Source organism: Falco peregrinus, chromosome 2 (genome assembly GCF_023634155.1).
Source record: "Falco peregrinus isolate bFalPer1 chromosome 2, bFalPer1.pri, whole genome shotgun sequence".
In the NCBI taxonomy this organism is placed as follows: domain Eukaryota; kingdom Metazoa; phylum Chordata; class Aves; order Falconiformes; family Falconidae; genus Falco; species Falco peregrinus.
The window spans coordinates 7,581,265-7,608,111 of record NC_073722.1 but is presented as its reverse complement, the minus strand read 5'-3'; the positions used below and the strand labels follow the sequence as shown (position 1 = coordinate 7,608,111).

At 41.8% G+C, this 26,847-nt stretch overlaps 1 long non-coding RNA gene across 7 annotated transcripts in view; it reads left to right on the top strand.

Moving 5' to 3' along the window:
• The window catches only part of LOC106112573 (uncharacterized), a 30,598-nt gene extending 5,797 nt beyond the window's left edge, over positions 1-24,801 (top strand). For 3 of the 7 annotated variants that reach the window (XR_003554963.2, XR_003554968.2, XR_008745560.1), the window contains exon 3: positions 14,046-24,801. This is a non-coding gene — a long non-coding RNA (uncharacterized LOC106112573). The remainder of the gene's footprint in view (positions 1-14,045) is intronic. The other 4 variants (XR_003554964.2, XR_003554966.2, XR_003554965.2 and 1 more) reach the window with 4 other exon arrangements.
• Positions 24,802-26,847: the final 2,046 nt, after the last annotated feature.

Below are 26,847 nucleotides of genomic sequence, written 5' to 3'. Positions count from 1 at the left end.
TTTCATGGGTATAGCATTAGGTGAGGCTGCAATGCATTTGGACTGTGTATGGTTGGTACCAGTTCGGTAGGCTGATAAGCAGAGTATTATTCTTAGTACGATCTTGTAACTTGAAGATACAAGTTCTTTTGAACATGCAGTCTCTGGATGGGTTATTTTGCGCTAGCTCATTGTCATGAAAAGAAAAAAAAAATAAAAATAAGGTGTCCTGTGGCTTTTCCTGATCTGTTGTACATGGATCAGGTATATGCAAAAAACATCTTATGTCATGCAGACAGTATGATCTGAGGTTGTTTTGGTCTGGGCTAATTACATTGGTCTGACCACTGGTTCCAGTACTCAGGCATAACTAATAGTATGTATGCGATACAGCTGTTTTTCTGTGTGTTGTGATTGTAAGCAGCCAGTAATTAAACAATTTCTGGTGAAGTATTTCATAGTCAACATGTGAAGAAGATCAAATTGACCCTGTTTTTATTTTTACCTTTGACATTACAAATATAAAAGGTTTTGCTGGGTCAGACCAAGAACACACTTTTTATTTTAGCAGGCCTTCTTCATTGTGATTTTCTCAATTAAAAAAAAAAAACAAACCCAAACAACAGACCTTGGATTTCTGGTTGTAGCTCTTAATTTTAACAAGCCCCATTTAAATAAGAAAGACTTACTTGTAAAACCTGAAAGCAGCCAGTGCATTTGTAAAGCTGTATTAAAGAATATGATGGATAAACATGTTTGCACACTGACACTAGGAAAACTCAGAGGGTGCTCAACCACAGGGCATAAAGTTACAGTTTACAAATTGTAATCTGTCATTATTGATTGTTCTGCAGCTTTGCTTGCATCTTGTCACAAATGCTCATGACACTAGTAGTTCCACATATTTAGTGCAGGTACATATTTATCTCTTATTGCTGCTTTTGACAGATGCAAGGAAGCTTTCTCAGATTTATCTGGTAGCATAGTGCCAGTCTAGACAACAAAAGTTGAGTCTTTTCAAAACCGTTGTTGGCGTATCCTGGGTAAATGATGAGTTGTGAGCATGTAATGATCCATCAGCTGTGGCTTTTATTTGACAGTTAGGACTAAATAAAAAAATCCACTTGGTTTTGTTTTTCTCCTTCAATGACACTCAAGTGTCATGAAACATTAATTTTTACTGGCATATTTTTTTTTTTGTTGTGATGAATGTTGGTTCCTGGTGCTATTGCCAAGTGGAATTTGGCTTACTGTTTTGTACAGCACATGACTTCAGCAAATCATATCCCACTAAACTTTAATCACAATGGGTCCTTTTTGTCAAATGCAAGGGGCAGTTGGAGAGATTCTAAAAAATGAAGTTGTGATACTTCAAAGGTTTCTTTCTTGTTTGAGGAGGAGAAGGGAAAGATTGAATAAGGCAGCCAAGGGCTTTGTAGATAGATTCCTCCCCTCTGCCCCTTCCTGTCACCACCCTTGCAATACTTTTGCAATACTTGATTTCTATAGCTAAGCAAACTACTATTAAGGCTGCTTCACACCTGCCTTTGTAATCTGACCATCATGGATGTTGTTAAATGAGAACAATGCTTCCTATTCACTGATTTGTATTCACGCTGCTCAGATAGTCAAGCAGTAGGGCAATGGTCAAGCTAATGCTTTGGAACCTTAATTTACTAGTCTGCATGGTGCTGATGTCTATTCCTCTAATAGCATACTGACAAACAACATTTATGACCTCAAGTGTTTATTTTATCAGTACAAACAAGCCAAGCTTTTCTATTCTCATATGGCGGGTATGTTCTTTGTTCCCCAGGTCAATCTGTAGCTTTTCTCTGCACTTCCTATGTAGTGAATTTATCTTTTTCTTATCATGAGTTGTTAGGGCTGTTGCTGGTATTAAATTAACACTTAGTGCTACTATTCCTTTTCTTTTACTAGAAATACTTCTGATTCTTCAGAAGATCTCACTTTGCTTTTTCAGTCCTGTTATACTAGCAGTTTATAGTCTTCATGAGATCAGCTATTACATTCAAATCCTTCCTTCATTGCCATTCTTCAAATTTAGAAACATCTTCAAATAGCATAATTATTTTTGATTCATCCACAAATGCATGATCCTTCACTGTGTATTACTGGATTTGATTTCATTTCTGTTATTGAAATTCTGAGGGTCATCAGATACATCATCTATGATACCCAGCCCTCTGTTTTTATGATGGCTTCTAATTCTATGTTATCATTAAAGTGTATTCTTCCTTCCCGCATGTTTTTATAAGAGGGCCATTGATAATCTTTTCAATTTCAAATTTTGATGAAAAGCAAGTTTAAGCCTTCTCTGTACTTAGGTTCCAAAATCTTCCTAGCAAAGAATTGTATCTTTGATGAACTGAGATATCGGCAATAGCTCCATGATTATTTTCTATGAACAGGTTTTTTATGGTGGTTTGCGAGTTGTCAGTCCAAATTTCAAGTAGTGTCACCCCTCTCTGGCTCACTGTACTTACGGCAAGTACTTTGCTTGAACTTCAGTTTCCTTTGATCTGCTGAATTGTTTTCTCATGCTGACACTACATTCTGTAATATTTCTCCTTCTAATCCTACAAGACACTTTAGCCTTATTTAAATCTGATTCTCCCTCTTCTGGACTTTTTACGCTACCTCAGTGAAGTATCTGAACCCAGTTTGGAATCCCCTAATTGATTTGACCCTGTTTAATCTACAGTAGTTCTTAATTATTTGGTCTCTTATATCATCAACACGTTGTACAGACTCAACAACAAAACTAATTGGGTTAGAATTTCAGCATTAATTATTAAATGATATTTGTCTTTTGGGATCCAAAGTTTATACCAGCCTTTTGCCAGACATATGTTACTAAAACATGCTCAAACCAAGACAGAAATAAAGAAATCTCTCCATGTTACTCTGCTGCAGCTGCCATGACCAGACATACTCAAACTGTGCTGTTTTCTACACAGAAGAGAAGGAAGAGTGTGGGCAGTGTGTTTGCCTGAGGGACCCACAGCTCTGCAATTCCATCTCCAGGGATCTCATTTCCATACTAAACATGTCAAATGACAATGACTCTGTCTTGCCTTTAGCTAGGTTGTCTCAGTGGTTAATTGCCTCCACTTTAAATGTATGCATTTATTCTAGAGTGACTTTACCTAACCTTAGCTTCAAGCTATTTAGCTTTTTGTTTCTTTTCTGCTAAAATACAAATCGCTACCATCATCCTGTTTGAACAAAAATGCCAGGTGGTACTAAGTCAAATGCTTTTCTAAAGTCTTAAGGTTGTGGTGTTATATTTGGATTGTCATAGGCCTTCTGACTGAACCAAGGAGCACACCTGCGGTGTTTCGTGCCACTTCTGTGACATTGTGTGACTGGTGTTTGCGGTGCTAATACCCTTTAACTCTTTCAAGTCTTTTACTTTGGTCCGCACTGATGTCTGATTAAGCCATCCATATCTCGGGTCATTCCATTAGCCTTTTAAAAATATTATTGTTATATTAATTTTTTAGTAGTTTTCTGAGGATTCCCCAAGTTTCAGCAGCTTGAATAAGCTCTTTAGTTGTGGAGTGGCTGGAAGAAAATGAGCATGTTATGAGCAATCCAGACCGAACAACTTGGTTGTAATAACGGGCCGGGGCTGTAACAAGCTGCAGCTGCTGTGAAGGGCATCTGCAAGGCCAAGAGAGGCAAAGAAACTGTGTAATCGCAGAGAGATAAGAGAGTTGGACTGAAAGATGAGAACAAGCAGGATGCCTGCATAAGGGGGGAGCAGCGTGTGGGCACCACACCGGGACCAGTCACAGGGGAGGTGGGAGCGTGTGAACGAGTAGTTTTAGCCTGTCACCTTCTGCATAACAAAGCCTGCGTAGCGTGTGTATCTTGCTGAGAGTATAAATTGCTGTAAGTCTTTTAATAAAGCGGCACTAACTTGATCACATTGGTCGTATAAGTTGTGTTCGAACCTTCTGCGTCAACAAGTGGCACCCGAACGGGGACCCTCTTGTCCGTGCTTCCAGGAGCGAAGAGGCGGCTCAGAGGGGGCAGAAGCAGCCGGCCGTAGCAGGTGCTGCCCCGGTGCCTGGAAGACGCTTGAGCACAACTGTTGGAATCTTGCCCTGATCAGGTGAGCGGTCATGGAGGAGATGGGGTCCACGCTAAGCAAAGAAGAAGTAGCAGTAGTTAAGCTCCTCTGACATATCCTGTCCAAGAGAGGCTTATCTTATGATGAGGGAAGCCTGAAGAGGTTGCTGTCATGGGCTTGGCAGCGTGGATTAATCCCCTCAGTGAGTGCAGCCTTTGAACTAGATACTCGGGAAAAGATTGGCGCAGCACTGCAGGAGGACATTAGTTCAGGCTCTAAAGACAGTGGGAAATTCTCCACAATGTGGAGATTGATCCTAGAGACTCTGAAAGAGATGAAAGCAGAACGACAGTCTACCACATCTGCTTTCGCTGCCCTGTCGGCAGAAGCTGAAGGCGCTAGTGCAAAAGACTCTGCTACTGCTATGACATTCTCAGGATCCTTATTCCCAAAAGCCAGGACAGGGATATGTCGTGTGTAGCAGTAGCGCGGCTAAAGGGCCGAGAGCCAAAGGAGATGAATCTGCCACCACTTGTATCTCCTGGTCCAAGTTCGAGAGAACAGTCCCCGGAACGCGCGTGCAACGTCTCGACAGAAGATGGCTTCTATCCACCTTTGCTTCCGTCACCCCGATCGGCGTCTGCAGAACGTCGCTGTGGTTTGGAGAATGTGCAGCTGCAAGATCTCATGAAAAAATTGGAGCAACTTGAGATGCGGCTCAGCCTGTTCCTACAGCACCGCCACTATCTCCCTTCTCTACTAATCCTTTTTTATGGGGTGGAGTGGGGGTGGGCGGTTCTGGGAAGACATTAGCAGCGGGACCGCTACCACTGCCGGTTCCAATGGGAAGCGTGGGGGGTAATAGTAATCCAGCACGTCGATGGCGGGTGGTTATTTGGGATGCAATTATAGAGGGGCAATTTGGGCAGCTTGGGCCAATGGCATTTCCTGTGATAGTAACGTCACAGGGTGACGAGTGGGAACCCTTAGACTGGAAGGTAATTTAAAAAGCGAAATTAGCAGTAACACAATTTGGGTTGAAATCTCCATATACTAACTCAGTAATTCAGCGTATTTTTACAGCAAATTTATTAACTCCGTATGATGTGCGTACGGTTGCACAAACTTTGTTAACGGCTTCTCAGCAGGTCCAATTTTTTCAACGCTGGCAGGCAGCGTGTGATGCTGCTGCGGCCATGCCTCGTCAGCAAGGGGATCCGCTGTTTGGAGTCAGTGCCCAAATGCTGACAGGCGCCAGCCCCTTTGCTAACCCGGAGTGGCAATTGGGATTCCAACCTGAGGTGTTACGATTAACACAGGAACTGGCTCTGAAAACATTTTTTATCCTCCATAATGACAAAATAGCGCCAAGATTTATGGGGATAAAACAGGGACCTACAGAATCTTAATTTTTAGACTGTGTGCTGCTCTCATGAGTAACCCTGATTTGAGCGAGGATATGAAAGCAAAATGTCTTGATAGGCTTGCTTATGATAATGCTAATGAAAAAACTAAGAAAGCTTTAAGCCTCCTACTACGGGGGTTGTCAGCTGCTCAGCTGTGGGAGGCGGCAGAAAGAATGATTGATCAAGAAAAAGCTGCCTTTATAGCTGCCACGGTAGGAGCTGCAGTGAAGCCGCTTGTGCAAGGAAAAAATAATAACGGGAAGCAAGACAGACAATGTTTTAATTGTGGCAGGATGGGGCATATCAGATCACAATGTCGTGTTCCAGGCGCACAGCAAAAGAAATGGTGTGTGTGGTGTCGGAAAGACAATCATAACACTAGCGATTGTCGGAAAAAGGGAAATGAGACGTGGAGCGTGCCTCGCCCTCGTGCTATGACACAAGTCCAGGGTGCTTGGACCGCTGCTCTGCCACCGCCTCTGGAAGCACCGGAGTGGACCTGGCAACAGCAGTAGCTATTACTTACCAACACCACAGTTCAATTTGTTGATTCAAATCTTGTGGGATTTTTGGGACATGGATTAAGTGCCTTATTAATTGGGTGTTCTTCACTATCTAGGAAAGGTGGTTTTGTGGTCCCAGGGCTTATTGATGCTGATTTTGAGGGACGGATTAAAATAATGGTTTACACACTAACTCCCCCTATAACTATTAAGGAGGGATCAAAAATTGCTCAATTAATTCCTTTTGAAGCAAAAGTGCCTAACGCAGAACAACAGAAAAGGGGGATAGAAGGTTTTGGGTCTACCGGTCAACCCGATGTTTTGCTAGCCATGGACATCAGTCGGGGAAAGCTGGAGGAGCGAATGGAAATGAGGCACCCTAATGGGCAAGTGTGTAAATTGCAGATGATTATAGACACTGGAGCTGATGCAACGATTTTACATTTTTTTAAGTGGCCTAGGCAGTGGCCTCTAATGCCAGCGGGTACCGGCATTGTGGGGGTTGGTGGGACTCAAGCTACCTTTATCAGTAGAGATCTAATTGCATTTATGTTCTCCGATGGTAAGGTAGTAACTACACGCCCCTATGTAACGCACTTACCTGTGGCACTCATCGGAAGAGATCTGCTTTGCCTTTTTAGGAGCGGCCACTGTTGAGCAGCCAATTCTAAAACTCAGCTGGAAAACTGATGATCCAATTTGGATTGACCAGTGGCCACTAAAGCAAGACCGGCTGCAGATTGTTAATAATTTGGTGCAGGAACAATTAGATGCTGGACACATCGTGCCTTCAACTAGTCTATGGAACACCTCGATTTTTACAGTCCCAAAGAAATCTGGGAAATGGTGTCTGTTACATGACTTATGAGCAATCAATGCTGTTATGTGTGATACGGGCGCCTTACAACCCAGGCTACCCTCCCCGGTTATGTTACCAGAGGATTGGGATTTGGTGATTATCGATTTGAAAGACTGTTTCTTTACAATTCCTTTACATCTGGAGGATGCTGAAAGGTTTGCTTTTACAGTGCCACTGATAAATAAAGCAGAGCCAGTGAAAAGATATCGCTGGGTGGTGCTACCGCAGGGAATGAAAAACTCGCCTACGATGTGTCAATTGTTTGTTGCATGGGCTTTAGAACCCATTCATAGGCAGTATCATCATTTACTTATTTATCATTATATGGATGATATTTTGGTAGCCGGAAAACAGCTGGATTCTGAGACGATTTTACGACAGCTCACACGTAGTCTTGGAAAAAGGGGGCTGAAGATAGCTCCAGAGAAAATTCAAAAGAAAGGGCCATGGTTGTACCTGGGCTGGATCGTTACAAATGGAATTATTCGACCCCAGAAAGTGAAAATTAACGCAGCAACAGAAACACTGTCTGATGTGCAAAACCTAATGGGAGATATCCTGTGGGATTGTAATATCTGTGGGATTATGAACGATGATCTGAAACCATTGATGCCGCTCCTGGGAACAGCTGCGCAGGCTCAGGAACGCCATCAATTGAATGAGGATCAGCAACAGGCGTAGCAAGTGATCACTAATAAGATAGTGACAACTGATGCTCGCAGACGATTAGATGACCAAGCTCTTTCTTTTATGATAATTAACTCAGGAGGTGAGTGAGAACACCCATTAGGGATTATTATCCAGCTGGGAGAAGGGAGACCGTGTTTATGAATTTTGGAATGGGTTTTTCTCCCCCTCCAGCCCAGAAAAACAGTTGTTACGCGCCCTGAATTGTTTTCACAGCTTCTTATTAAAGGCAGGCACTGAATTGTAGATGTCTCAGGCCTAACTGTATTTGGACTGGTTGTTGTCTGCTTCAACAGAATTTCAAATAGCAGCTGCTGATTTTTTGTGAACTCTTACTGACAGTTACCCTTTGGACAAACTTTTGCCGTTCTTATCTCATCAGCGACTGAACATTTGCCTTTGCAATCGGAGGTTCCTGTAAAAGGGATAACTGTTTTTACTGATGCTGGACCAAAATCTCGGAGAGCTGCAGTCACCTGGAAAGTAGGAGAAACTTGGGAACATAAACTACTCTCTGGGGTGACTGGAGACTCTTTACAGACTTTAGAACTCCAAGCTGGTTTTTGGGCATTTCGGCACTGAATTCCAGAACCTGTCAATGTGGTATCAGACTCATTATATGTTGTGGGTACGGTACAGCGTTTAGAACATAGTATGGTGAAACCTGTGTGACATCCTGTATTGTGTACTCTGTTGTTACAGTTGCTAACGCTTTTGAACCAACATTGGGACGAATATTTTATTGTGCATATTTGCAGTCATCAGAAATGTGGGAGTATAGCTTTAGGTAACGGTCAGGCTGATCAGCTTGTCGCTCCAGCCTGGACAGGTCCTGTTGTTAAAACCTTTGAACAAGCCAGGTTATCACATGAGTTTTTTCACCAGTTGGCGAAAGTTTTGGCCAGGCAATTTCACATTCCTGTGGCTGATGCTAGAGAAATTGTACAGTCCTGTCCTGATTGCCAGAAGGCAGGACTTGGCCTTGGTTTGGGGGTGAACCTTCGAGGACTCCAACCCCTACAACTTTGGCAGATGGATGTAACTCATATCCCAGAATTTGTCAGGCTTAAATATGTGCCTGTTTCAATTGATACCTTTTCCCCAGCGCTCTGGGCAATGGCGCAAGCTGGTGAAACAGCACGGCATGTAATTAAACATATGCCTGCACAAATCAAATCTGGTAATGGCCTGGCCTATATTTCTCGGAACTTTACTCATTTTTGTCAGCTTTGGGGTATACATCATATCACAGGCATAACGTGCTCCCCCATGGGACAGGCCATTGTGGAACGAGCGCATCAAACACTGAAAGCGCTTTTGCAAAAACAAAAAGGGGGAGAGGTATTGGGCCCAGCAGAGCGCCTTGCAAAAGCGATATACGTATTGAAGTATTTGCGGTTTACAGGTGATAGAAATGAACCGCCAGTAATAATACATAGTTTGGGTTTGAGATCTGGGGTAAACCAGTGTGGAAATAGTGGTTTTGTTCAACATGGAGATGCCGCTACAGGAGAATGGAAGGGACCTCCGGAACTAAAAATGATGTGGCGAGGATATGCTTGTATTGTTACAGATACCCGTGTTAGATGGATTCCGGGTCGCTGGGTGCGGCCCTGGAGAGATCTTAAGAATAATGAAGTAGAGGATCAGGTTTAGTTTTGTATGTTTTACAGGACATGAGTCGATGTCAACAGTAGCCTTACGTTCTGAGGCACTTCAACGACATTAACATCAACTGAACTTGGCATCTTGACCCCGTTGCTGGCAGCATGACAGCCGGCAAACAGTGAAGCTTTTGGTCTTTTGCCAAATTTGCCGTTGTGTCATGCAGCTGTGCGAACGCAGCCGCTCAGCACAGAGCAGACCAAAGAAAACGGCACAGCTTGTCGAGAGCGTGTCTGAACTGTTGACCTCGGGTTTTAATACATTGCGCGTGGTGTGACAAGAAGATTGGGAGAGTCACACGTGCATGTGATTGGGATAGTGCGTTTAAATGTCACTCGTGTAGTGATCGGGTTGTGTTTTATTCTGAAGCGAGCGGGTTGTCTGACTTTGTAGGTGTGTCAGCATATCAGTAATCTGCTATTAATATAGAAAGGCAAGCACAAATACTTAGAGGATAACAGTAGTTTTTTGAGGCTTTAAGCTTAATTGAGGACCTTGGGCAGAGGGTTTTAGCAGAAATTAGTTTCAGGCTTTTGAAATGCTTAGCTTTGCAGTGTATTAATAGAACAACAAGATAGTTGATAAGGTTTGTGGACTCGGAATAAACATTCCTCAAAGCTGGCAGGTGCATCAGAGCAATTGGAAAAAGGAGGTGAAACGATGGCAACACCTTAAAAGTGGATCACAGTTATGTTAATTTTTTTTCTACCAAGTAGTGAGGGGATTTTTGACATTTTACCCAGAACGCATATTTGGGTAACAACTGGGGTAACAGATTTTTGTCTGAGTTTGCAACAAGCGGATAACCCTTTTCAAACCTGTTTGATTAGTATTCCATTAATATCAGTAGGAACCATGAAAGATCGCGCAAATCTATTCGAACCTTTGATGATACATGTAACGACAACATACAGCTGCCATCATTAGCCACTGTTATAGCCACATCCTTTTTCCTCCCAGAAGGAATGTCAGACATAAATGCCAAAAAAAAAACCAAAACCAACAAACAAACGTAGATTAGCATGTTGGGGCCAGAAACCATTTAATTTGATTTCACAAATGATAAGTGAGCTACTTACTGATGTAGTTAGTGTTAGACATGATACTTTGCAGAATAGAGCTGCCATAGATTTTTTTTATTGTTAGCAGACAGACATGGTTGTGAAGACTTTGAAGGGATGTGTTGCTTCAATTTGTCTGATCACTCAAGAAGCATAACTCAGCAATTGGCAGCACTGCACGAGAATATGAAGCATGTTACTGAAGGACGTGATCCTTTTTCTGGTTGGCTCAGCGGTCTTGGACTAAGGGGATGGTTGCAGGCTGCAGTTAAAGGAGCATTGGTAGTGTTGATAGTGGTTTTGATTTTGATATTGTTTCATCCCTGTTTGCTTCAATGTTTGCAACGCATGATGAATGGGTTAATTAAACGGATGTTTGAGAATGGGGTCTGGATTGCTCAAAACAAAAAGGGGGATTTGTGGAGTGGCTGGAAGAAAATGAGCATGTTATGAGCAATCCAGACCGAACAACTTGGTTGTAATAACGGGCCGGGGCTGTAACAAGCTGCAGCTGCTGTGAAGGGCATCTGCAAGGCCAAGAGAGGCAAAGAAACTGTGTAATCGCAGAGAGATAAGAGAGTTGGACTGAAAGATGAGAACAAGCAGGATGCCTGCATAAGGGGGGAGCAGCGTGTGGGCACCACACCGGGACCAGTCACAGGGGAGGTGGGAGCGTGTGAACGAGTAGTTTTAGCCTGTCACCTTCTGCATAACAAAGCCTGCGTAGCGTGTGTATCTTGCTGAGAGTATAAATTGCTGTAAGTCTTTTAATAAAGCGGCACTAACTTGATCACATTGGTCGTATAAGTTGTGTTCGAACCTTCTGCGTCAACATTCAATAATCTCTGTATTTGGAAGAATGGAGAGGTGGAGTCATTTACATAAATAACCTCAGATTATTTTCCCCCCTAAATTTTATTGCTTCAGATATGTGCCAGTCTTTGTTCTGTATTTTGTTCCACTTTAAGTCTAGGGCCAAATGCTCAGTTTCATTTTAATAATAAATGAAGGCCATTGAGTCCTCTGGACAGATATTTCCCATTGAGACAAATCCACTGCTTGCAATGTGTAATAAGCACTTTTAAAAATCTGAATTGTGATTTGAGTTAACCTAAAAACTGTCCAGTTTTGCATGAATATATACAGGTCAATTTTGTTTCACAGTGTTCTACTTCCCAGTCCAAGAACAGCTTATCAGCGCAACAATTGGAAACCGTAGGCGATCTCTTTTGTCATAGAAACATTACGCTCTACAATAGTGATACTCTGTTGAAGCTGTTCCCTTCACTGTGTTTACTTATATAGTGCCAAGTGTTATAGAAAAAGATTAGTTTGAAAGTCTGTAGTTTTTCTGGTGCAATACAGACATGGTCAAGCTGACACCTTGCATTTGGTGAGTGGTGATTTGCGGGCTGTTATTAACAGTATTCTGCTAAGTGTTATTCTCTAACATGAGAAGGCGGGAGTGGTTTGGAGAATGACTCAATCGTATCTTCCCTCATCCCCTGAAGAGCTGGGAAAGGTGGCTGTGCTTTTGAAGAAAGCTCATTTAGACGACATGGCAAAGTTTGATGAGATCTTCGTTATTTCAGATTTAAATATTTTAAGTTTGCATAACTTCTCTCACTTGTGACTGCTTTAATATGCAAGAATGCTAGAAATAACATGTTTGGCACTGGTGAAGGGAAGAAGGAAAGGAAATGAACCACATAATGGATCGTTCATTCTCTTAAGACAATTAAGGTGTGGCACAGGAAGGTGTTGAAAGGATCTCTGTCTGGTTCTGCTTTGATGTGTTAACTTTATATCCTAAATATTAGAATAAATCATGCCTTAGTTTCACAGGCATATGCACAGGAGATTGCTGTGACTGGCTAGGGAGTGAGCTCATTGCAGCGTGCTTGTGCAGGGAGTGTATTTCTGCAGCGCTGCAAGCTGTTGGAGCAAAGAAGGGTAGCAAAGCAATCCAAGCACCAGGGCTTGTCCTGCCAGTCTGCCCATGTGCCTTAGCAACCTGTTAAAGTAAATGCAATTCTGTGAGACGTTGTCATTGGAAACCAAGTCTAACAACGACAAGAAGAAAACTTACTTAAAAACCGAAGTTTGTAATTATGCAGCCACAAAACCTTAGTGGGGTGTTTCCTGGCCTGATACCATTGAAATGCATATTTTGTTTTTCTGTTTATGACTCCCCTGTGAAGGAAGAACCCCTTCCAGTTACTGTCTCAGTGACACCACACAAGCAGTTTTCTCCAATATTCTTCATTCTGGATGGTAACACTAGAAAAATTGGGCAGGGAAGGACTGATTTACTCAAAACATAAAATTGAGTCCAATCCAGTTTATGTTTGCAATGCTTTTTATTGTGTATTTTTTATTCATTTATTTTATTCAAGTACATGATCATGAAGCTTGGATGCCTCTCTTTCACTGAACTGTGTTTCTACAAAGAATATAAAATTTTATCAAATTAAAAATTTGTTTTGCTGCCCACCCACACAAATGCTTTCTGCGTTAACCTTTCAGTAAGAGAACTGAGCTTTGCTTTCAGAGATGAGAAACCTTGCTCTTGTTATTTAGAATTATCTGTCTGATGAAAACTTGAGTGGCGAAAAGCAAAGTTTCTGTCAGTAACAATTCATTACTGGATGCTTGTTTCAGTCTGGCATTTCAGCGGTTGGTTTGTGAATTTTGGAACATACTTACTGGATGTTTGCTGTTTACAGTGGTCTGCAGTCTTCACATAGTGCTTTTTATGTTAAACGTAGTAATGTAATAATTGCAATAAGTACGTCTTACAGAGGAGCATAAAAAGGTCTTGCCACTTTCGTGCTTTATCTTAAAAGGCACCATGCCAAAATTCATGAGAACAAAACCTCTGTATCTTGATTATACTGAAGTTTGGAGCAAATTCACTAAAAGTTTTTACTCTTGACTGTGCTCCTTTGGGAGCATATGACATATTCCTGATGGTTATTATCCACACCTTCAGTGTCTGTAAATTTATTTTTTTTCCTAAGTTACAAACTGTCCAAAAAATTTAGTGTTCTCCTATGACTCAGAAGATAATCTGGGAAAAACAAAACAAAACACCTCTGCATTTTTGGCTTATGCAAGGGATATTCCACCTCAGACTTTCTCTATGCTTAATTCAGCCTGCCAAAATGCCCTCAGAGGAATACTGCAACATCAAGTTATTGCAAATGCATTTTATTCATGTAAAGTCTTTAGTTTACAAATTCTGTTTTGAGCATCCCAATATTCAAAGGTGACGCTGGCCTTCAGTTTGTAGCAGGTGAATTTTAGCTGCTTGTCTTCAGCTCTGTAAACCTTTTCATCTCGTGTTTCTTAACCTTTTCTCTTGACTGCCGAGTAACCTGGTACACTGGAGATGCAACTCCACAGATAAACATGTTGGCTGAAACGTGCTCAGTGTGGTTTTGTATCTGAGGATTCACTAGGCTGTTTTTATCCTTGCCCAATGCCAGCATCATTTCTCCCCCCTCCCTCCAGATACACTGCCTAACATATTAGTTTATTTAGATGTTTGCTAGAGATTTCTTTGGTCTTCCGTACTGAATATTCAGTTGCCAGCAGTGGGTGTAACTGCCAGTGTTGACAGCTAGTTTTATTTGCAAACATAGACTGCTCCCTTAGGCACAATTCCTTTGTTAATGATGTTTCCAAGCCGTACAGAATTATGCAAGAGTCATGACATTAACTACTGTCTTATGTCATATTTTATTCCTTTTTCTAATTAGCATTTGTCCTTATATCTGTTTTCAGAACTCGGATCTTTGCGCTTACCTGTATGCTGAGCTTACTGTGAGCAGATGAAGTTTGCATCTGTTTCATAAAATCCAAAAAAGACCACCGAACAGGAAACAACTGGATTTTGAACTGCACTTTAATGCCTCCATGCAGGAAGACAGGATCATAGTAAGCAATGCTTTTGATAATAAATGGAGCATTCGTATCTGAGCAGTCTTTAAAAGTTAAAAACAAATACAGCTTATTAAGTATAGATACTTTTAAGATGTCACGGGTAACAAAGAGTTAACCTGCCTTTATAAAATGTAGTGTTTATTATGCTCTTCTATCAAAAGAGAATTAATGGATTTACCCCTGTCTTTATGCTTCATCCTAGCAGTAAAGCTAACCAAATTGTAGGAGGAAACATATGTGCCTGCCCTATGCAGCATAGTGTAATTAGGTATATTTATTTATATTGTGAATATTGATGATCATCCAGTGAGCCATCAGGTATTACCTTTTGTCATATGAAGTGCAGAAGTTCTCTGAGTGAGTAAATGATCTAAGTGACCATCGCTGTATTCCTGGGATCCAAAACTACCGGTGACATTCATGCAACTGCAGAGGCTTGCCCAGCTATAACGTCACAGTATCACAGAATGGCCAGGGTTGGAAGGGACCTCTGGAGATCATCTAGTCCAACCCACCGCTAAAGCAGGGTCTCAGCTTCATCCTCAGCTTCCTCTAAGATAAGAGGGGCTTAGCAAAAAAAAAGAGTAAGATTTCTCTCGGTTTTAGCAATAGAACTGATCACCAACTAAATGAATGTGGTTTTTTTCCACTGTCTTGACTGAAAATAAATTTGAAGTGCCTGCTTAAACCCTGCAACTCCTCTGAAGCAATCGGGGCAGCGCTTTCCAAGGGCAGAAACTGTAATAGACTATTTTCATCTCTAAACATAAGCAGCTGAAGTTCCCCTGAAATTAGGTAAATTGTATTGCTTTGTACAAAGGTTCAAGTTGATTCCCAGGTTGGGGGTTAAAATTTTCAAAACCTGTGAAGCTGCGTTGCTTCTGTGAGGTTTCCAGCTCAATAATAAATAGCCTTACTCATAGCAAATAGGAGGAAAAACAGAATAACGGACTTCTTTCACCAGTAAAATTCACATACTGTCCGATAGTTTTTTTTTTCCCTGCATGTTCCAGTCTCAGGAATACTTTGGCTTCACATATGCACCACTTCTTTTACACCGTGTGCCCACTTTTTACTTAAGCCTGAGCTTGGGCCTGTGTTTGGGGATTACTAAGCCTGTGTTGAGCACTGTGCTGCTGTGGCTGCAGTGGTACTTGAAGAAGGCAGTTTAAAGTTGGAAGGGGTCTCTTTACAGTGTGGTTGAGTTTTGGAGGTACACAACGCAGTATGTAGGCTTAGCTTTCTTAAAGAAAATCCTATGCCCAGCTTTAATTATTGAGCTCTTGGTTCTCCTCCCTGATACTCTGCCCTACCATTAAGAGACCAGACTGGTTTTCCTTGAGAACTTTCCATGGCCTGTTTATGCCCATGATACTTTATTGCTCAAGGCTGACAAACAATGGTGTTGCTACAGTGCGTTACACCCTCTGTTTTTCCTTTCAGCAGCCTAAGCTTATTTTTTTCAAAAAAACCTTTCCCCGCTTCAGATGTCGCACGTGGCTGCTCAGGAGAATGACATTTCTCTCTGAAACATGCTCAGAGTAAATACATGAATTTAAATGTCAGAATGTTTGAGTTGTGAGAGACTGGGAGTTGAACAAGTATCTTAAGACCTGTGTAATTTTTGATGCTTTACCTCACACAGGAAAGGGCTGCGATTCTCATTCCTCTGTCTGATGGTGAGTTCTTCAGAGGGAACGTCTGTTTCAGACAGAAAAATAAACTGAAAACTTCTTCATCCTGTAACTGACCCTGCCACTGTCATGCCAATCTAGAAAAAAATTATTTTCTCATCTATGAGAAATATTCTTATGCTAGTGAAAAATCCACCTATTTCAGAGAAGGGTATTTTTTTATTTAAATCCGTATCTTTAAGAAGCAAGTCAAACTTGTCAGCCATGTGATTTAGTTTACTCATCTGTAAAATTGATGTGTTTCCTCCTTAGCCGAGGAGTGTGGGTGGCGTTATTTCTAATGTAAGTGGAAGAAAAATAGTTTGTGCTAAGAATGATTCTTTCTAAAATACTAGTTATTAAATATATTCTGGTTTGAGTAAAATCCTTGGTATGTCATGAGGCTTTGTTTCAATGTCGAATACATTTTTATGGGCATTCCAACTTTGAACTCTCCTATCAAGTTACTGGCCCGGCAGCAATGTCCCGCAGTCTATGTTACAGGAATATGATGTTGCTTATATAAATGCTGTCACAGCCAGGTGGCTATTCTGTTTTTGCTAATTGTGTTGGACTCCAGTGCCAGCATTTGGTAGTCCGGTGAGATTAACTCAATGGAATTTCACCATTTATGCCAGCATGAGCTTTTTTCACCTTGTATCTTTTGTACGTCTTAGTGACGTTACGGTATTTGTAACTTCATATGGTATATTTGAGTCCTGTTCTCTGTAGATACCAAGTGTGAGGTTACTCACTGATGTACCGCTAGAGCCAGGCTGACATCATGCCTATATTGTTACGGAAACAATGAGGTCGTTGATAATGTTTTGATGATTTAGCTGATGCCTTGGTTGTAAGAGTCTGCCATATTTGTTGCTGTATGGAACATCATACCAGATAGCGCCGTGTTCTTAAGCGGGACATGAATCAGCGTGAAAGCAGCTTTTATATTGTCTTCTCTGGAAGTTCGCTGTATGTTCTTCATCAGCCTTTCAGTATGTTAGTCTTCTGTATTTGGAAGTCATCTATTCCTGATTTGACTTCCCTGCTCTTGACTAAACTTACCGGTTTGCAGCCTTCTTTATAACTCCGTACATCAGTGGATATCAGTATGTGATAGATACATCGACTATGGAATGATCTTGGTGTCATCACTGTAGAGCAAACACAATTGCAAAAGCAATTATTGTTAGTTGTGATTTACAGTGTGGTAGTGTTTCCCCTTTCTTCCTTGTTCATCAAACTTCTCAATGGCAATCAAATGCCTTACGTGTATATCTGCATATCTTTTGAAAATGAGACGACATTTCTAGTCTTTAACTGTACAACAGTAAAGAACAGATACTAGATGGGTTCTAGGTTCAACAGTGCTCGGTGTTTTGCATGTGCATATTGATATTTTCCCTGCAGAATTTGGTCTACATAGTTCTTGCCAAAAAGGAGACTTGTTCACAGCCAGATTGAAAATTTGTCGCAGCTATAAAATCCATTTAACAAGAAAACATCATTAAAAGCCTTTCGTTGGTTGGTTGGTTGGTTGTTTTTTGTCTGTGTTCTCTGTGAACCTGCAAATACATCCTCAGTATATCTCCTGAGATTATGAAGTCTGTCATTTTCAAGAGAAGCAAAACACACACTTGCTAGGACAAGTATACCTTTTTTATTTTTGTCTTGATGCCCTTAAGTTGACTTGATAACCTCTAAATTTTCTGTGATTCTTTTGATTGTACAGCACTTGTGACCCCTAAATGATAGTTCCTAATAGAGCAAACTTTTGAAAGTCAAAATAAATTTTGTGAGAAAGGGTGGTCTCAGTATTTGAACTGTTTCTTAAGACCTAGCTTTGTCTAGAATTATCATTAAATTCATCACAATTTAATTAAAGTCTTCACAAACCTTGCTTTTATCAATGAAAAGAATTCCTCACACCAAAGTGAAAATAATATTATCACAACACAGATGAAGGAGTTTCAAATCAGTGCAGATACTGGGTTAGCGCTTGCATTGTGTCCCTTTACGAGTGGTGTTCTGCCTTGTAAAGCGATACAAATTTAAAATTAGAAAACAGATTTTTCTGTGCAGCAACACTCCTATTTGGATACCTACAGCTAAAACCCAATTTAAATAAAAATCTATTTGGTATTTCCCTAGGCTGTTATGTCAGAAATTCTGATTGACTGCCTTTGAAACTATTTTTATAAATTTCTGGTTGTAACTAGCACTTAGTTACCAAGCGAGCAGCTGGATTTGCAAAGAAGCTGAATCCCTTGGGTAGTGCTATCTGCTAAGGTCATTCAGGTAGATTAGAAGAGCATAATTAAGGATGTAGTATAAGATCTAAAAGCTTCCTTAACAAAATGTCAATTACATTGTAGTATGCCTGACTGAAATACTAATATATCTTTTTCCTTTTTTTCAGCTCATATGTCACCATCAGGGCACATGTCTGCCCCTTTGGCTTTGAAAATCAGTTTATTGATATTATCCATAAAAACAAAATGTCACCCGAGCATAGTAAATGTAATTTATGCATTTGTCCAGTTGTTTACAAAGGATTTATATCAGCAGTTTAGCAAATTAAGACAAATGACATTTCTCAGTGCCCTTTTTGTGGCAAACGGGTGGTTGTGGTGTTTTTCCTGACATGATACTAAAGGAAAGCAAGACAAAATACTTCTCTAATGGCTTGTTATATCACCAAGATGGTGTAGCAAGAAGTTAATTGAAAAATCAGTTTCTGTTGTCTGAGTTTGGTTAATTTGTCTTGAAAAAGCACTGTCATGGTAATTTAGCAAATTGGACTGTGGTTGTTTATTTCCTTGTGAGCAAAGGCGAATGCAAATACTGTATTTCTGACATTTAAAGTTGTAGGAAAATTATTTTAAAAATTTCCATAGTCATGGCAAGTCAGTGAATTTAGATACATTTTCTACTTCTACCTGTCAAATTATATTTATAAATATGTATTCCGTACTTCCTGTAATATGGAAGAAAATGGAACTTTCCCGTGATAGACCAGGTCAAATAAAATCCCTGTTGAATATCTGAAGTCTTAATGTGGACTTTTGGGTTTCGAAATGGAAAGCTGTGATTTCTAAACCCACCGATTCTGCCTAATTTAGAAAGGAACTAAATCTCCCGACACAGTGCCGTTTGGTTGGCAGATCCCCAGCCTCGGCTGTGCGGACGCAGCACTGTCTGGGGCCGGCGGAGCTGGAGCAGCCCCATCGCTAGCTCAGGGCTGAAGTCAGAGCGGGTGGAGAAGACGCAGCGTGCCTGTGCCTCCGTCCTGGAGCGGTGCCTTCCCCTGGAAACTGCGATGGGGAGCGTCCTGGCAGCTGGAACTGCAGGGTAGGAAATCTGTGCTTCCATTGCACGAATGGAAAACAAGCTCCGGTAGACAAGTTTGGAGATCTTAGCTGAAAACAATTTTTTTATTGTTTGGGGTTTGGTTTTTTGTTTGGTTTTTGTTTGTTGTTTTTCTTTTTTTTTTTAATCTTATAGCCAACTTCAGCTTGCCTTTTTGGTGGCAAAACCAGTCCAATAACATTCTCTGTCCTTTAAAAACACCTGTATAGACAGAAAGGTCTGTGTGGAAGAGAAAAAATTGCAGGGTTGGGCTTGTATCTCCTGTGCAGCGTCACTTGAAGGTTTTTGAGGGACGAAGCTTCCCAAGTCAAACGTTTTGTGTTTTGCTTCTGATGTGTTTTATTTGAGATGACTCCACTGAGTTCAAAGACTGCCTTATTCATGGAGCGAATGGTATTTCTCTGACTGTCTGAAGAACAGAAATATTAATGGCTGCAGTTCTCGTGCCTGTGCCTAAACTGATGAGTGACTAACATCTGCCTCTTTCTGAAGCGTCTGCTGGGACTTGACCAACTGTTACCTGCGCGAGACGTAAGAAAAGACAGAATCCATATTTTCACGTATACCCATTTGTTCCTAACGCCTGAAAAGAGAGCTCAGAGCGCAGGTGCCTAAGAAGGGGCTCAGAACTGAAGGCCAAAAGCTGTGTTGGGACTGAAGTGAGGGACGTTGGCATACAAAGCCCTAAAATCCAGTTCTGCTCTGGAAAGCCAGGGCAGCAAGCTGCATGACACCTCTTCATCGGAGTCCTAGGCTCAGATCTGGTGGAGAGTCATACCTGTGCTCCGCTCCGTTTGTCGCAAGCAGCGCTTCTTACATTGGTAGGATTAATCGCACTGTGTTCAGGTGAGGATCATGGTAAATCTTTGCAGAACTGGTCAGTGACCTCCATGTCAGATTTATGTGCCTTGTAACTACAAAGCTCCTCTTTGGCAATTGTTGGCTACGTAACAGCCTCGTTGATCTGGAAGTCAAACTGCATGTTTGGGTTCTTTTTCATTCGTAAGGATATTTACGCATTTATTTACACATCTGTAAAGCCATTACCTACTGGGAAAAACCTGAGAAGAATTTAGGAAGTCACAAGAAGCAGCAGATGTTAGCTCCCTCTGAGGTAGTTCTACAAGGTTTAGGTAAGGAAAGTTAGGAAAAATGTGTTTCTGTGTTTCCTTATTTAAATCAGTGTATTAAAAAAGTTGTTTGGAAAACATACTGAGCTATGAAAAGTCCTCTTTGCTCCTACCTAATTCTGCATGTGTGGAGTTATCTGCAGTGTCTGCAAACTTTTTCTGAAAGCCTTTTCTCTGGTAATTGCAGTAGTTTTGGCTGCCTATATGGAGCGTGTTCAGAGGTCTTAGACTCTCTTCGGTCATATCTTCTACTTGATTTTAATGTGTGGTCCTGTTCCGGAAAGTGTAAGTAGAAATGGGGTTGGTTTATTACATTTTATCTGTTGACTTACTGAAAGTGTTTGAGACAAATAGAAATTTGCATTTACTCTCCTTTTTGGTTTTATACTCAAAAGAGAGGAAAATGCACTGTACTTTTGTTTCTAGGTATTTATTTCTCTGCTTGTAAATGCTGGGACTTTGTATTTTCCTGCTCCACCCTTTGCTTCTTTAAGTAATTGTCTTTGAGGTTTGGGGTTTTGTTTGGCATTTTTATTTTTGTTTCTTTCTCCAAACGTGTTTGTCAAATAAGTAGAATATCCTCTTGCCTCTGGCTCTTTTCTGGGGAATTGAAGGTTGTTTGGGTCAACAGTGCTGGTCAAAAGTAGAATTATGAAAATGCTGGAGAGAGAAGTCACTGAAGGTCTTTTGTAAATGAGAGATTGTTTAGGAATAGCGCTTTCATAAGAGGAGGGAGCTTGGATTTTACTTGAATTCAAGCTCCTGCTGTCACTGAGGAAATAAAGCTTCCTTGGGCAGCCCATTCCAGTGCTTCACAACCTTCCCGGTGAAGAATTTTTTCCTGAGCTAAACCTCCCCTGGCACAACTTTGAGGCAGTTTCCTCTTGTCCTATCACTCGTTACCTGCGAGAAAGTCCTGTGTTTCTTTATGGAAGCAGTTCTCTAGAGGAAAACGTTGTTGGTTTGGGTTTGGGTTTTTTTGTTTTTTTCATTACAGCAAGCAAAGGAGTAACTACACATGTGCCTGGATGTGGTGGGTTGCCTGGACAGGAGCTGCAGCTCTTTGTGGGGAAGGGAGCAGGTGTATTTCTTACGGGCTCTCTGCCTTTTTCTGTTTGACACGGAATACTTCCTCCACTGTAAATTTAAATTTACTGTAAATCGAAGCCCAGAGATGCCAGCCTGTTCAGTTTTATCAGGTGTTTGTGAACTTGCCTTATCATTTTAGTTTCCAAGAGTAGCTCTTGTGCTGGCTGCTGCCGTGCTCTACAGAAGGAACTCAGAAGCTCTGGCCTAGGATTTTTATGCAGGTGCCTTGCCTTCCTGGTGTTGAGGATGGCTACAGTCTGAAATTCAAGACTAAATTGTCTCAAGTTCAAGGTTAAATTCAAGGTGAAAGTCTTCAAGGCACCTTAAAACAGGCAAACAAATGTCCCTGCCACCACCTTCCTTAGAAACTGGTGTTCACGTTACAGACAGAATAGCTGCTGACCCAAAAGCATAAAATACTTGTGTTAAACTGAGCCCAGTGCCCCTGTCTTTCTTGTTTTTGTGGGTGCTTCTTGGAGAAAGCTCATGGCCTTACTTTATCCTCCTCAGCACATGAGGGTCTGGGGCGTCGGGGGAAATGTTTGCACAGGCCAAACTTCGGGAACTGCTGGCCCTTGTGGAGCAAATTCCACTGCAGTGTTTGTTCCTGGGGGTCCTGCTACTGCTACCCCTGCTGTGGGAAGCCCCAGCATATTTACAGGCCTGATCTTGTAAAATCTGAGTCTTCTGATAGCTGGGGGATTTTGTCTTTTCTGTGGCTGGTTAATTGCTCGTAATGCCTTCCTCTGAAGGGAGACATGGAACTGCTGTGGAGTTAGACTATTGTCCTTGAAAATTGCCAGGCTGGTGTGGTCTATTGCTTTAATTCCTCTTCTTTAAACTTCTGGGTTTAATATTATTACTGTAGCACATAAATTAGGGCAAAGAAACTGCTGTTTGGTGAGTGCTCAGGCAAGAGGTGGCAACAGAAAGGACGTACGGTTGTGAAGTTATTTAGGAACCCACGTCCATAATCTAGTACTTCTAAAAATCCTTTTGGTCAGATGGTGTGTTTTTCTTTATTTCCCAGCTGGATTCAAAATATGCTTGTATAAAATGTAGCCTTAGGAGACAGAACCACTGGTGACACAATTCCGGGTGCTTCTATTGCCCGCTAGTGCCAACAGGAGCCACGGAGGCAGGCACGTGAAGGCGGCAGCGTCGGGGATGCGCGGTAGGGCAGGCAGGGTTTCTTACCTTTTCTTTTTCTGCTGTCTTGGCTGAGAATACATTTCTACTGAAGAATTATCCAAGTTCAGTGCTCAGAGAAAAGACATACGAGAGAGAAACCGGGATCTCCAGAGCTCTCACATCTGATTTGCTGTGTTTTGGGGAGCTGTTAGTTGTGTCCAACGGGTAGTGGAGTATTTTCTTTCTCTGCTGAATCTTCTCCCACCAGGTACGTCTCCTTGAATATATGTATATGTTCAAGTATATTCTGGAGAAATTTGCAAGTAAAATATTCTTGACTTGTAGTTTTTAAATGCTGTATTTGCTATAGAAAGTGCCCTTTGTGATTGAAAGTGCTTCAGCAATATTGACAAATCCAAGTAACTTCTTACAAAAGGAAGAGCACACATATTTGTAGGGAGAATAAAGAAGGTAAGACAGGGTTAATCTGAGAAAGTAAAGGATATTATTTACTTGCAGTCATGGTAACCATCACTGGGACACTCTTGTTTCAGCTCAGTGACAAACACGGTCCCTGGGAGTAGATTGTTTTTATTCCGCAAGCAGCTCTTTTCTGCCTGAAACTGCACTGCACCTGCCTGTTGGGATAGCGTGAGGACGTCACAATGCCAGATTTGAGACAAAATGTGAAATCTACCAAATGTGTTTCAGTGTTTTGATGCAAATACCGTTAGTATGACATCATGGCTATGTCTTTAATTCTTTTAAGAGTTTCAGCTGGCTACCTTAAACTTTTCAGGTTCACTTAATTTTGCTGGAATAATTGGTTTTCCTCATTTGCAGCGGAACAGTGCAGTAAGTTTCTTGAGGGTGAGTGTCCTTGCACAGCTGGTAAATACTGGAGCGTGAACCGGCTGATGTAGCAATCAGAGATGCTCAGATGGCAACGTAGGTCAGGGGCAGTATTTTCCCCTATACTGACACATGGAGTTCATTTTCAGATTGTACAGCTTTACATGTGCACATATAGATGTATATACGTGCATATAGGCGTGTATGTATTTTTTTTATTGGCAGGACCTTTCCCCACCCCTAAATCCCAAACCTTGCCTGTGAAATTAATGGTATAGTTTAAATACTTCATTAGACTTGATTGAGATCCAGGTGTGCAAAGGCTGGAAGAAATGCAGACTTTGTGAAGCTTTTTAAAGCGCATTGAGGAAGACGGATATGGACATGCTGAGCCATGTTGCAGTTTGATATGGTTATGCAGATGGTCTACGGCCCTCGCGTACCGGTGGAGGCTGGAGGGAATCCCATTGCGCTGCTGAGACATGAAGGAACTCCTGGAGCAAGTCCATGGACAGCTGCTTTACTGCTGCGCTTCGCTATCTTCTCCAAGCACCAGCAATGCCCAAAGCCAGCAGCTTCCCCAAGCAGTTCAAGATGCCAGGAAATCTACTTTGAATGCGTTTGTATGTTGCAATAAATAATTTGTGAGAGGAATTACTTTAAATTTGGCAATGTGTGCTTATCCAGATGGACAAATGTGACTGCAGGTGTGAAAACAAGTGGAGTTCCCCCGAGGCAAACCCGTACCGTGTTTGGGCTGCGGCAGGTGGAGCCGTCACAGGTAATTCACCCGGTGCCATGTGTCAGCAGGAGAGAGACTGCAGATGCCTGGGCTGGAGAAGCACGAGAAGCCAGCCCTGCCACCGCCAGCAGGACAGGGTGAGCCACCAAACCCACTTATTCCTTACCAGGGGTCTTTTGGACAAACACACGTCGAATCGATCCGTGGCTTCAGAGCATCTTTTAAGAGCACCGGTGTAAAAATGAGGTCTTGGGTGGTCATTTATGGTTCAAGTAGCAGTTTATATATTTATTATAATTATACACAACCTTGACAATCTATATTGCCATTCAAAAATAAATTGAAATATTGTCAATCTGCACATGATCTGTCACTAATAAGAATCCCATTTACATACATAGTAAACATTTTGCATACTTAGAACACTGCTTTAAATTCCGACACTCCCATCTCACCCCCGCCTCCCCTCCCATCCTATGGAGTTATGTTCAGGCTGTGTAAACAAACTTCTCCCACTACGCAACATTCAGGGACTACCACCTTTTTTTATTAATTTAATTAAACCATTTCAGTGCTTTGTAGAGGTGGCCGGTGGGTACAGCTCTTAAAACTTTTTTTGATTAAAATTGCTTTTTTGTTTGAAATGATTCATCAACAGATCACGTGGCAGCGATTCCTACTTTTTACCGCTTGCTCTATTTCCTTGTGACCAGGAAGGATGGAACACAGGGTTTAGTATCTGTATCAGGTGAGTGAAGTCAGTCACACAAGTGCATTCCTGGTGTGCTAATAGGAGCTATTCTGCAGTGCTAACAGTCACATGTAGTTGTTTTCACTGTTTTCATGTGTAATCAGTGGTTGGAGTCTTAAACTTTCAACTGGAGAATTATGAATTCAGCTAAGAGTCAGCCACAACACACGTGCTTTTTAACTACTAGGAGTTTGCATTTATTTATACTCCAGACATTATCTTGGGAGCTGAAATGAGAATCAATGAGGCGTTAAGAGGCAACGTAATATTCTTCTATCCACTTGAAGAAAACTCAACAGCTAGCGGTAGCTAACAGAAGCATCCTTTGAGCACGTGGACACTACACTGACCCCCTGCTGAAGTCTGGACACCTAGGCTTCAGCTTAGAAGGGCTCACACAAACGAGCACATTAGCGTATTACACTGTGCTAACACTGAAATGAAAGCCCTGCTGCCCGGTAGCGAGGTTCACGGTGACGCTATCTGTGGGAATTTACCTTTTTTTTTCCTCTTACAGGGGCTGGCACATGCTTTCAGCCAGGAAATGCAGCATGGTTGGAGAATGGTTTCACGTTTTTTGAAAGGCAGGGATAACCAGAGCACCGAGCGGCGTAGATTCCAAGGGTTGTTAAGGCTGTGAAGTTCTCATATACTGTCCAAGAATACCTAGGAAGCAAAGTCTCCTGCCAGCTCCTTGCCCGGTTCCTGGAATTACACTTAAAACATAATCCTTACAGGGAAAAACCCCACTGAAGTAGGGGGTATTCGAGAGCAGGCCAGTAACAGGAGAAATCTACAGTAGAGGCTGGAGTTCAGGGCACAGAGAGCGGTTTCGAATGCCCAAGATGCGAAGGAGCCTAACCAACAGCTAGACGGGACACGCTGGAGCAACGGCTTTCCCTTGGAAGTGGAAAACCCAACCCCCTCATACTGCACCCCCGGCAGCAGCCCCCCCAGCCATGCACAATGCTGCAGCCCCAGACGTTTCAGAAGCAGCACCACGGCCCCTGCGGTTCCGCAGGATCTGGGACCCAAGCGCCTGCTCTCACCCCGAAGGCAGCGTTTCAACAGCGAAAGAAGGGCACTGACTGCCACAAGCAAACACGGGAGAGGGGTCTTCAATTCAGAGCAAACAAGGCAGGCAGCTGTGCCAGGTTGTTTTACCGTGTAGAACACTTGCCCGTTCAAAGAAAAGTAAACTTTTATACTCTTAAGAAAAAAAATCTGCTTATATTACATCCGAATGAAGCTCAAAGAAAATCCTGAAGTTTAAACCACTGCAATGAAAGACATGGAAAGCAAGCCATGAATCAGTTGTAAAAGGGCTAGTAACAACTTCGAAAATTCACTGGAAAGCCATTTCTCGAGCAAGTCCACCAACGCTCGAGACAGCGGCATTTCCTTTCTTTAAAGGAAAGAAAGACAGATGGTGCTGGTAGAACAAAGTATTTATGCTGGTTTGTAACTGAACTTATACATGAAGTTCTAAGACCACGATTAACAAAACATTTTTTTATTCAACACAAAACTGTACTGCCTTTACAAGGATGGCGTCACGTCCTGTTACTTCTTTTTGGGGGGTGGAGGGGACATTCTCAAACACCAGAAATGTATCTTTGCCCTTCAACAGAAAGTCTAGCAAACTAGATACTAGCATATCGAACTAAGTACCAGCAAAAAATACCTGCTTTGAAAATATACAAGGAGAGTAGCATATTACTGTTGGTTCCCTAACAGATTATTTTATTTTATGGTGCAGGATACTTATTCCGGTGCTGCTGGGGTAACCACAGGGTGACCTGCTTCTTGAGTCCAACGCACAAAACCTCATCATCAAGTTGTGCATAGCTTGTATTAATACTTGAGAACCTTACCATCTGCATCCTGGGAAAATTTCCTGTTTGTA